Below are 12,790 nucleotides of genomic sequence, written 5' to 3' on the forward strand. Positions count from 1 at the left end.
GTAGTCCAAACACTTTCTTTCGACGCTTGATTTTGTGTGTATTTGTAGAAGCGGTGGGTTTTGTTTTGGGGCTCACTAGTGATGCAATCAATATCCCTCTTTTTAACTTTTTGCATTCAGGTCAACATTACGCTGCCTCACACAACCTTCATAAATACGGATGCTTTCTGCCTGCGAGGTTCTCACAAGGGCATAGATTCTAGGCTCCAATGATGAAACATTACCTTTGTTAGAACCAACACCAGCAAGATGCTCCTATTAAATAAGACAAACAGGTAGCTTGACGTTTTGTGATAATTTTAACAATTGGGTTCAAGTCCATTCCCTCTCCTAAATGAAGTGCAAGGAAATTCATCACCCAGGCCAATAATTTCATGGCAGGTCATGCGGACCTCACCACATAGGCTCCTGTGATCATGTGTGTGAATCATAGCATTTATGCTGCCTAAGGCGCTGGCATATGAAAGCACAGCCTAGACCCAGCTGATTAAGCTGTGGCATAAAACAACACTTCAGTAGTCAGGAGCATGACAGCCCACAATGGTTTATTGGACCAAAGAGTATAACATTGTAATTTACTTCTCTAATACACGTCATGTTCTCTCTTATTGTTTCCCCTTATGGAGTGAAATATGTAGGTAAGAGATTGCTGTACAAGCTTCATGGGTTATACCCCTCCAAAATTAGAGGGTAACAAACTGTCTTTATTATCCTGTGCCTTTGGTAAGCTGCCACAAATCACAGAAACCACTGCAGGTGAGCATCTAGTGGTTTAAAAAGTCAAGGCAAACTAAAAGACTTCGTGTCTCTGCCTGAAGCTATTTTTGAACTACAGTACAGCTAGACACAATTATTATACTTCCTGGCCCTTCCTTTTTATTGTACGCTCCTAGCCATTTTTTTCATTCTTATTGACAGGAAACCAGGATTTATGAAGTCTGGCTCAATGCAAATATTTAAAGACTTAATTTTTTTTCCCTCTCCCAAAACATAACAAAATAAGTTGAATGGTGTTTTGGTGAGTTTATTTTTCTTTTTAAGCTGGAATTCATGGCTGTTCTCCAGCTGAAAATGGCACTAGTCACAGATAATTTAAAGAGAATAGCTTGCTTGTTTGTCAAGCAAACATGTGTAATCTGATGAAATTATTAATGTCATAGTGTTAACTCTCTTCTCATAAATACAGTTAACAGTGCTGACACTGCAATTATATTCGAATGTTCCGGCTCTTTGCTTATTCGCTCAATCTGTCAGTCCAGTATGGGGGAGACAAATTGTGGTGGGCACTTGACAATGCACAAAAGAGATATAAACCTCTTCTGATTAAACCTTGATGAAAGATTAAATGGTTCTGAATGCTTGCCAGATTCTTGTGATATGACATTTTTAACCAGTGGTAAAAAAGTTCTATTCAACAGAGGCTTTTGAAAAAAGATTATAGGGATGACATACACTGCGTGTGTGTGTGTGTGTGTATAAATATATATCATATGTACCTATGCATATGTTACATAGAGTAAGAAACAGCATGGTCACCTCCTACCTTGGATTCAAATTTTATAAACAAGATAATATCATTTCTGATACTGGACAGGTTTTTGCAGCTGTTTTTTTTTCTTTTTCTTTTTCTTTTTTAAGTTTTTATTTATTTATTTGAGACAGAGAGAATGAGAGAGAGAGAGAGCACATGAGAGGGGGGAGGGTCAGAGGGAGAAGCAGACTCCCTGCCGAGCAGGGAGCCCGATGCGGGACTCGATCCAGGGACTCCAGAATCATGACCTGAGCCGAAGGCAGTCGCTTAACCAACTGAGCCACCCAGGCGCCCTGTTTTTTTTTCTAATAGAAATGAAACAACACATCCTTGAACATTACCAATATCATCGTCCTCTGTGGTCTTCAGTCTCCCAGTGTAATAGCTACTCACAATATCCCCTTCAAGTTACGTAGTCCCTACTTTTATTCTGTAAAATTCTTATTGAATTTTTACCATACCTATTCCATCAGTAGTCAAAAATGAGAAAAGATTCAGTGTATGCACTAATCTTGTTATTGTTAAACTTAGTTCACATCTTTTCATTGTTGGCTTTGGATCAAATGAAAATGGACTGGTATTTTCCTCCTTTTCAGATGAGGAGACTGAGGCCCAGAAAGGTTAAACAACTTGCTTAAAGTTACACAGCTAATAACAAATCGAGCTGGAAATTGAATACAGATCTGTCACAACATAAAGTTGTCATCAAACTGTAGACTGATTCATAAAATTCATAAAATAATTATAGTGTATATTTTAAAAACCTATAGCATTGTGGACCGATAATTATTAGTGTTCATATTAAGAAGAGCACTAAACCGAAAAGTTTCTTTAAATTAAAAAAAAAAAAAAGAAAGAAAGAAAAAGAAAAAGCTCTTGCATTTCAATACTCCAGTGCCTGGAGCAAATGTATCCACTAAATGTGAAGAAAATGGGGAACCCAGACAGGTTGAACCTGGTTACCTAGACCTTTTTGTTGACTTACTTGGAGCAGATAAATTGAAATAATAAAGAAAACTGGCAGCTTTCTACACCGTGTTATTACTAAAACCTTGTTGCAAATTCAGGAAGAACCTATGCAAGTCATTCCTGGCCCTTTTGTTCTCTATATTTGTTACAGAAATTGCATAGTTGTACTTTCTCTTTTCTACCGACATGCTGCAAAACTTGTGTGAGAAAAGATCATTTTAGGAGGATGGAGAGGGTTTTAAAAATAGTGAATAGAAGAAAAAAAACTTTGTGTCAGGTAGAAAGGCAGGACAGAGCAAATTCGCCAAAGCGGGAAAAAAATTGTTTTCTTTTTTAATTGTGCTAAACAGTTGTTTCCCTCTCTGAAAGTTCATTATATTTATTTGTCATCAGGGTAATTGAGCTACACTTGTTGCTAAGTCTGTTGCTTGCCTTCTGATGAACGGATTCATTAAGTTCATTTCTAATCTCTGTCTTCTAAATTCAATAAGCACTATAAAATTTCTTTCCTTGTATGGGAATTCTAAGGTCTTTTTTTTTCCTCAACAGCTTGAATTCCTGTATTCTGATTAAGATAGATGAAGTATTTGCATTCTATCCATATTCATAATCTTCTTTCAGAGTCAACCTAAAATACCACATTTGTTGCCCAGGCAGACACAGGCAATGTGTTACGATGGCTCCGTAGCTTTTTGTTTAGATGGATAAGGACCTAACCCTCTTCAAATGCAACCGAAGAGGTGGTCACTAGGTGAATTCAGGCTGTTAAGAAACCAGAACAATCATTGCGTCTTTTGTGTGTGACAGAAACTGTAATTAATGATTTCCCCCCTTTTTTGCTCAAGAGAAAAAAGAGAGATGTGCAGTTGACAGACATTTTATTAATAGTTTCTGCCAACTTGCCATGCATAAAAGGTTTTATTGGTTGCAATGCCAGTGTAAGAAAAGTTCTTTTTGATGAAATGTTCAAGATGGCTGTTTTATGGATGAAAAATGAAGGCAATCTGTCTACCGCCATTGAAAGTTTGGGTTTCAATAATAACATTAAAACTATTGTGACATTTCCTATTGTGTTATTTAACCATCTGCCTCCTACTGGTCCAATCAATGATAACATTACCTAGGTCCTCTCTAGTTAACAAGAAGACCTGCCAATATGGTGTCTCATGGTTAATTTACGAGATTTATTATTGATTAAGGTGTTTATATATTTTGTGACCGCTGTTCCTCCTATAAAGGGGAAAAACTCTAGTCTCATGTTTGAGGGTTAAATATTCAGCTTGACAAAAAATGGCTGTTTGTATCCCTTCAGTAACTAAATATCTATGGACGGAACAAGAACGCAACAAGGGATGTATACCAATGACAAACTCTGATCAGGTGTGTAGCATAGGACTCTAAATAAGCACCTATTGTTTTCTTGCTTAGCATTTCATTAAAAGCACATCTCCCAAAAGGTTATTTTCTGAATATTGACACATTAGATCCATAGTTAACTGAATTAGAATTTTTCCCCTTTTAAAATTGTTTCATGCAAGTTTTTATTTAGAGTAGATGTGTTGTTTTAATGATTTCTGCTCATCAATCAAGAGGGGGAAAAACACATTTTACCACATGGATTCACGATAAAGCAATGAAGGTGCTTCACTGTAGTTCGTTTAATCCTCCATTACACAGGGGTGAGAAGAAAAGGGATATTCAATATTTTAATAAGTCTTTGGACTTTGCTGCAGCCCAAATGGAATTTAATCAAGAAATGTGAAGGATAAGGTACTAAAGCATTCTAATCATTGCATTGACCAACTTGCAAATATACTTGCTTTATTTTGCTTATAATCATCATCATTATTAATTTAAACAACCTTCAGTATTTGCCCATACCTTTTACAAACTTTAATTTTTAAAAGTCTTAAATAGTTCACATTTTGGAAGAAGGCAGGCAGCTGGAAATGTGCTCTTTGCACATTGATCTTCAAGCAGTCATTCCTTTTCTCTGGGAATTTTTATGTAAGCTCCCTTATTGGGAATATGCTAATAACATCCGCCATGATTCCTGATTTTCTTTGAATCCTTATTCCTCTGTGGGCAAAGCAATCAGAAAGGGAGAACAGGAGATTTCCTTCTTGCTTGTGTGCCTTCTTCAACCATCTGCTCTATCCTGATTCATTTGAATACGATCTGCAGTTTTTAGATCCTTTGCTCCGACATTCGGAGGCATTTGAAAGCTTAAAAGGAGTTAATAGTTATCTATCTACGTCACAAATGTGTTTCTCTGATGTGTTCTGAGTGCAAACTTGCCTACCCAGGGTTTACATGGGCAGATTAATTTTGTTAAGTAAAAAATGGTAATGCAGGTTAGCACCTTCATTATATGGGATGTGTAGTTCTGAACACTTTTGTTATTAATGGCCTTGAGCTCAGGCATTGAAAAAAAAAAGTAACTTTAATACTTTGTATTAAAACAAAGTATTCCAGGAAAAGAATTGTTGATTCTAAATTTCTTGAGGTGAAGAAAAAGTAAAACTGAAGAACTGGAGAGAAAGTGAGAGAGAGAAAGAAGAGAGCAAATTTGTAAAAAAAGAAGTCATGATGTACACTTTTTAGGGTAACATTTATAGGAATTCAGACTAGAATTCCAGATTAAGAATGAAGACTTCTGTGTGCCCGCTCATACCCCGCCACCAAAGTGTGGTTTACTCTCTCTTAGGAAAGTTACTTAATTTCTCTGGGCCTCTGTTTCCTCTGCAGTGACATGAAATGAATGTCATAGCTGATATTTAAGGTTTCCTCCACCAGTAAAATTGTGTGACCATATTATTTATTCCCATGAAACACACTGCAGATGATGGGAAAGTTACTTTATGGATTTGGTTTTCCCATGGGCATGTGATCTTGCCCAGGGAAAAGCCATTTCCAAATAAATCATCCACCTTCAGAAGAGGAGCCCCTCTCTGATGAGTATGGATGAAATTTTAAAATGGGACAGCATATCTTGCTTCAGTTTACATGGAATGGATAAATTGCTAAGGATGTTGCTGATTGATAGAAGCAAGTCTTCCACTCCAGTGAGTGAAAATCAGCAAGATTCTGACACCCCTAGCAAAACAGAGCTAACTTAATATGCAGAATTGCCATGTAGGCAAGAGAGTTTGCAAAACTTGATGCTTTTAGGTCAGTGAACATTGTCAAAACATGAAGGAGACGTGAGTTTGGGAATGTTGACACTCTCTTGGTATTCAGCTCATTTAAAAGTGAAGAGAGCTGTTAATGTAAAATTGTTTCAGAAAGCACCTCAGTCTTGTCCTTCTCACCCAATAATTCCTCTTATTTTCTCCCCATCAAGAATGAGATGGAGAACAACCCAGCTTCCCCTGTCTTTTACACAGTTATGAGATTTTTTAACAAGTACATAGCATCTACTGACCCTCACTTCTGATGAGCCTGCTGGCTTGCGCTGTGAATGACCACTGACCACTTCCTCCACCTTATAAATGTAATTCTTCTGATTCTGTATGTTTTCTCTGGCAACCATTACTGATTTGTGTCCTGATTCCTGTGGGATAGTTCTGGCGTTTTATAAACTAAGTGGCAAAGCCAAGACTTAAATAGAAATTACTTCACTGATGTGTTTCAGCTGACCAGAGACAAACTCACACCCAAAATAACCTCCACTCCCTTCCTTCCACATATCCCAACAAAGGGAAGAAACATACAGCCACTGTCTTCTGTTTTTTGATGTATTATACAAATAGAACGCTTTTGAGAAACAGGACTAAAAATAGGAGAGCACAAGCATATCTTAATATTTCATGAGATAAAATTTCAAAGGCCTGAAATTAAAGATAGGCAGGTAGCCAGTGATATATGGAGAGAAATGTTTATTTCTCGGCCTATGCTTGATGGACAGCAAATATTCTTTCTCTAGTAGTTTAGCTTTTGGTTCCTGTGATATACTGTCTTGTAATTGTGACATGCTGGGCAACCTGATATTGCATCTGCTTAGCTCTCAATCTGTTGCATTTACTTTTTTAGGATTTTGTTTGTTTGCTTGCTCCTGAAATATAGTTTATAGATCTCCTTGATGTTGATGATTTTGCCTCTTGTAATGATTAGAGCATATAACATTTAGATGTTGGTATTTCTCACTAGCACTAGGCTTATATATATAGATCTATTGTTTAAAATGAATTTTTATTTCTTTTTTGCAGGTTTTATCACTTACATATATTTTATATTTCTTTCTAGATTAAAAAATATGCATTACATATTCAATGTCAGAAGAGATCATAATCCAAATAAGTCATTTTATACTACTCACATACTCTTCTATTGTGCCTCCCACCCCCCACCCCCACCCCCCCCAGATGACCTTCCTGGTCTGTTTCTGGATGAGGAAGAAATTCAGAAAGGAAGTCTATTCATCAGTTCCTACATCAGCAAATTTCGGAACTACGTCAGCAGCGCACTCTATCCACTGCACTCAGCACATCAGAACAGTATCTGGATGGCAATATTAAATGCCTTGCTGTTTAAAATGTCTTTCTGAACTCAGATTATTGAACATTATATCCAATTTTGAGGACGATTTTATTCACATGAAATCAGTTTTTCCAAGTTTAGAAACGAAGCATTCTTAGTCTGAATATCGCACAGTGATGATTTTCAATGATTAGAAACACATTCATACTATAGCACGTCTGGGCCCAAGAAGCCCTCATTTACAGCCCATTTTTCTCTAGCAACAATCTAAGTATTTCTAGGTTGTATTACATTTCTCATTCCCATGTGCTCTCGGTCAATAGACTGTCATTATCAGAATAAAGTTCTTTACATTTAACTGAGTTTTGAACTTATGAAAGATACACAAATCTACTTGAAAATTGATAAGAAAAAGTGAGTAGAATTTAAACTGTTTTTCACTTCTTTGGTCATTTTACAAAGACATTTATGTAAAAGTGTCTTTTATGTATGTTCCACATTTATCTTTTTCTCCCCCTTTTTTTTAATTAGTTCAAACCACCTATGCAAAGTCATGAGAGTTTTCAACCTATTAGGTAAAGATAATAAAATATTATTGGAAAAGATGGAAGGAATACCACTGGAGATTGGAGGTTTTATATCCTCCTGGAAACAAACAGAACGCATGGACTCTTTACTGAAATATTTCACTGAATTGAATAAAGATATTACCATGTGTAGCTAAAAAAACCCCAGCAATTTCTAAGTATTTGTGAGGGAAATATACTTTAGACTGACATTTGTGTACATTTTTCTGTATATCTTACAGCCTGTCCATTTTTCAAGTAAATGTTTATTCAGAAAACCTCTGCCTCAACTCTGGAGTATAACCCTAAATGATCATAGGAATTGACAGTGTTATGGAATATACAACTTCAGCTCCTTTTTACCTCGGCAATATTCCCTATTTTCTAATATATCTTTAAATGGACTTATATTTCTAGAACTTCAGATGTGATTAAGCCCCTTTTATTTTGCATTTATTTATTTATTCAGGTTTAAATTGATATAACTATTAGCCCTCCCTGTTACTTCTATCTAGTAAACTTATCACATCCTGCTTCCTTTCTAAAGTCTTTTTTTTTTTTTAAGATTTCTTTATTTATTTTAGAGAGAGAGAGTGCACACGAGTGTGTGGGGGCAAGGGGCAGAGGGAAAGGTAGAAACTTGAGCAGACTTCGGGCTCAGCATGGAACCCCTCCAGGGGCTTGATCTCATAACCCTGAGATCAGGACCTGAGCTAAAAGCAAGAGTCCGACGTTTAACCGACTATGTCACCCAGGCACCCCTCCTTTCTAAAGTCTTAAGACACTATTTTTTTTTTAAGATTTATTTATTTATTTGAGAGAGAGCAGGTAAAGGGAGAGGGGGAGAGAGAAAGACCCATGCAGACTCCAGGCTGGGCACAGAGCTACATGTGGGGTTCCATTTCACCACCCTGAGATCATGAGCTCAACCAAAATCAAGAGTTGGATGCTTAACCAACTGAGCCACTCAGGTGCCCCAAAAGTCTTAAGATACTTTCAAACAGGTGTACATTTTGACGAAGTTACTTTCCCCCTGTTGAATCAATAATCACAAACTAGAATTAAAAATTAAATGAAAATTAGAAATGAAATTAGAAATTTATCATTTGTAAATCTGCCAAGCATGAGGTAGGTTTTCTAACTCAGGCAAAGCATGAGAAACATATCTCTGTGCTGTCTAAAGGAACAAAAGGCAATGAAGGAAGATTTCTATAACTCTGGAAGTGAGAAATGAATTCAGAGTTATACATGGCACTTGGGGGGGAAAAAGAAATAATGATATATAATTTGATAGCATTTTAAATAATTTGCATCAGCACTATACACTTTATTCAAGTTTTATCAATCTGAAGTAGATATTCTGCATTGATCTATAAATACTATAAATAACTGGATTTCACTTTTAAAATTTCAAAACATGTATAGTTTTTTTTTTTCATCCAAATAGTTAATACTTATTACAAAGATGTTCATGTTTTATTATTCTCTTTTGGATTGCCTTCAGAGGCAATTTATGAACCATACAAAAAGATCAGTTCTTTTTTTTTTTTTTTAAGATTTTATTTATTTGAGAGAGAGTGCGAGCACAAGCAGGGTGAAGGGCAGAAGGAGAAGTAGACTCCACTGAGCAGGGAGCCTGATGTGGTTCCAGATCCTAGGACTCTAGGATCATGATCTGAGCTGACGGCAGGCGCTTAACCCACTGAGCCAAGCAGATGCCCCAGATCAGTTCTTTTCAACCAATGAGCCATGTGCTAGAAATTGATACAGAGTGATTGCAATAGCTTGATTCCTGACCTTGAGAAGCTCATGGTCTAGAGTGAAGATCAGCGTTATAAACAGATGATGCCAATAAAGTACAGTGAAGTTCAAGACAAGGATGTGCACATATGGGTTTTGGTTACACATGCATCATTTGGTTTGTTTTTTCATCTCATTCACTGAACAAGGGTACAAGTAACTCTTACCTGTTTTCAAAACCAAAGTCCTCTCAGAAATTACAGTCTCCTCCCATTGAGGATGTTCAAAGGAAAGATTTTGGCATGTTTTCCTAAGAAAGTTAGCACAGTGGTTTAAATATAGAAGGCATTAGAAAACTATTGAGGCTGCACATGCACACGTAGCATGAGGAGGGTGTTGTACGGAGGGCAGAGGTGCTGGCTCAGTAGATGTCTAATCTCACGTGGAGGTTAACTCTGAGTCTTTACTTTTATGTGCTGATGGTCTTTGATCTTCAGTCGCTCACTTGATTCATCATTTATACATGATTCATTGATAGGTGAATCAGGCTGGACTGCTAATCAATGTTTACTTGAGTGGATCTGATTCTCTATTTCCTAAATGTGTATTCATCATGGAGGCAAGGGCAGTGTTTTTCGGCAACCTTCTACTGCTGAAAGGTCACAAGACTCTTTGGTACTTGTTGATACCTGTGTGTCCTCTACAGGAATGCTGTCTAAGAAATTATCATTTCCCTAGGAGACTTGCATTCATTGCTCTCGAGGCATCCTAGAAACATCTTTTTAAAAATAAAAACATTGCATTTAAAGCAAGGCACGGAAATACCATTTAGACCATATAAAGGAACATTTTGATGTTCATGTTTTTATTCTGCTTCAATTTCAAATACACTTCAAAGTATACCATTTTAATATGTGACAGAAAACTTTCATCATAAACAGATTTCTGAAATTACTTAAAATTTTAAAACAGGAGCAATATGGACACTCCAGGCTTTTTATTTGAGGTAATTATGCCTTTTCAAGTAACCTCTTCTTATAGACCTTTATATTTCCCCCTCTAAATTCTTCTGGTCTTGAGAATTCCCTAATGATTTTTCTTTTTTCCCTAGTTTCTAATTACTGAATGCCACTAAGGTAGGTAACCTTATTTTCATTCTTCAAGCATATTTTTCCCCATTTCAATTCCTTGCTTTTCTTCTTTAGACTCAATTTCTTAGCCTAAGCTGAACTAACACTGTTTTATTGAGGAACATTTGGATATTATAGTTTGTCATATCATTCAGGGCATATTGTATATTTATTCTTCTATGAAGCTTTCTGTTTTTCTTCTGAATTTGTCCTCTAAATTTGGTTTCGGGCATAATTACTAAAACAAAACAGAACTAGATTTTTCAGACATTTTATGGGTATAATCTGTCATTTGCTTATACTAACTTTACTCCAATTTCCATTATGGAAAGGGTATCTGAGATATGCAAACTTCCCAGTTTTAAAGAAGAACAAATAAATGCTATTTGGGCATTTCAAAATTGTTTTCTTAGTATAGTACATGGAAAGATGGAAAATCATGGCAACAGAATACATTTTCTCTTCTAAGATGGCTACTTTTTTTCCTTTTAAGAGGTTTTGTGCCAGGCTGTCCTCTTTGTGAAGTAAAGAACGAAAATGCCGTCTGCACTGTGGACAAGATAACCTACTCTACAGAGTTCATAACGGAAATACAACCAAACCACATCATAGTTAAGGAAAAAAAAAACTAAACGTGGCTCTTCCTGCTACTGATTTTATCCAACAGTAAAGAGAAATCCTTGCAAGTGTTGTTTACACAGTATGAAATCCTTACTGAGTCATAGTGGAGCATGTCTGCTATCTGACCCAGGCTTTAGGGCTCCTTAAACACCTGTGGATTTATGGAGTTCAAATGTCTACAAGGGCATGTGTGGAAGTTCATTCAGAAACCTGGAGCCCAAATAAAATGATCTGATGACATGGGCAAGCTGTTTCAGTCCTCTGTAGTCCAATCAGTCTTTTGAACTAGAAAAGAGATTAAGATTTAAGAATGTGTTCTTTAAAAAAAAAAAAAAATGCTCTTTAAAGAATCAGATTTAACAAGGAAATGTAGATGCATTTTTTTATTTCGTTGTGTGATTTTGATCAATTAATCTTCAAATTTATTTTTAAATTTAAATTTATTAAAGCCAGATCATCAGGGGATTTAGTCCCCCCCCACTATGCGTGTGGAAGTAGCCCCCGGGTACACAAACATCTGGTGAGGGAACTGGCCCTTTTATACTGAAGACCCACACAATTTAAAACATGAAAACCTATACCCTTTAGAAACTTACACTCTTTAAAAATGATCAAATATAGCCACAAAGTTGTCTTAATTAACTCCATCACAATTGCTTTCTTTTAGGGATTTGATTTAGTCTTTTGAAAATCAGAGACACCATGATTTAGAGAAGTTCAGTCTTATTCTAAAGAGTTTCAAGTGAACTTATCTTGTAACTGTTAAACATGTGTCTTTCCATATGTCTTTAAAAAGTTTTATGAAAGGAAATATGCTTGAAAATACCTTGTTTAAGCTCAGACTTCAAGTCACATCCAATGTGAAAAATAACCTGGTCAACATCTCTCTTATTTTTATACTCTAATCATTCTGTGCCTGACAGTATGTGTGGAAATGTGAGTAAGACCACTATGTCTGGCTTCTTGATTCTGTTTACACATTGCTAAGACTTATCTTTTTCTTCTGGAAAAGAATATATATTCCTATGCAGGCTTGGGTTTTACTTAGGGTTATCAGTGAAAGAATGAATTACCCTGAAATAGAAATAGCTATTTATCAGATTATGATTGGCTCCATATACACTGTTCTGCTCCCACTTCTTCTCCCTCCCTCCACCCTTTGCCTTTTAAATTTACCCCAGGAATATTGTTATTTGTCAATATATTTCTATGTTTCTAAATGCACAAAGGTGCTTGAGCATTCATCTTGGCTGCTCTTTACTCTTCCTGACGGCTTCATCTGTCCTATCTTGTTAGGATGTAACAACCATGAATGTTTTTTGAATGGGTTAAATAACATTCAATATGCAAGGCACTGATCACTCCTAACTTGAACTTAAAGGTCTAAAGATTGTTCCATGGGAGGTTGCATAAAACAGACATAGTTTTAGGAACAATTCTATGACATTTCCATTAGTTTGGGTTCAGGTTTCATAAAACACTTGATGGACAGTTGTTTTATTGGTGAGTCCAGGTCCTGAGGATGACAGTTCGTTTCCCTTTGTGGTGTCATGTGGTAGTCAACTTTCTACGGTAAGTTTGGAGACAAGCCAAATAAGCTTGGGTAACTTAACAAATAACCCACAAATTTGGGTAAATTCAAACATACATATATTTTGGAGGGAGCAGGAGAAGTCAAGGAGGAGATGGTGACCAATTTAAATAAAAATAGAATGGTATACAATAAGTCTCTATGTGCTTAATATAAAAGGCAA

Source organism: Mirounga leonina, unplaced genomic scaffold, assembly GCF_011800145.1.
Source record: "Mirounga leonina isolate KUSES-001 unplaced genomic scaffold, KU_Mleo_1.0 Mir_173, whole genome shotgun sequence".
Classification (NCBI taxonomy): domain Eukaryota; kingdom Metazoa; phylum Chordata; class Mammalia; order Carnivora; family Phocidae; genus Mirounga; species Mirounga leonina.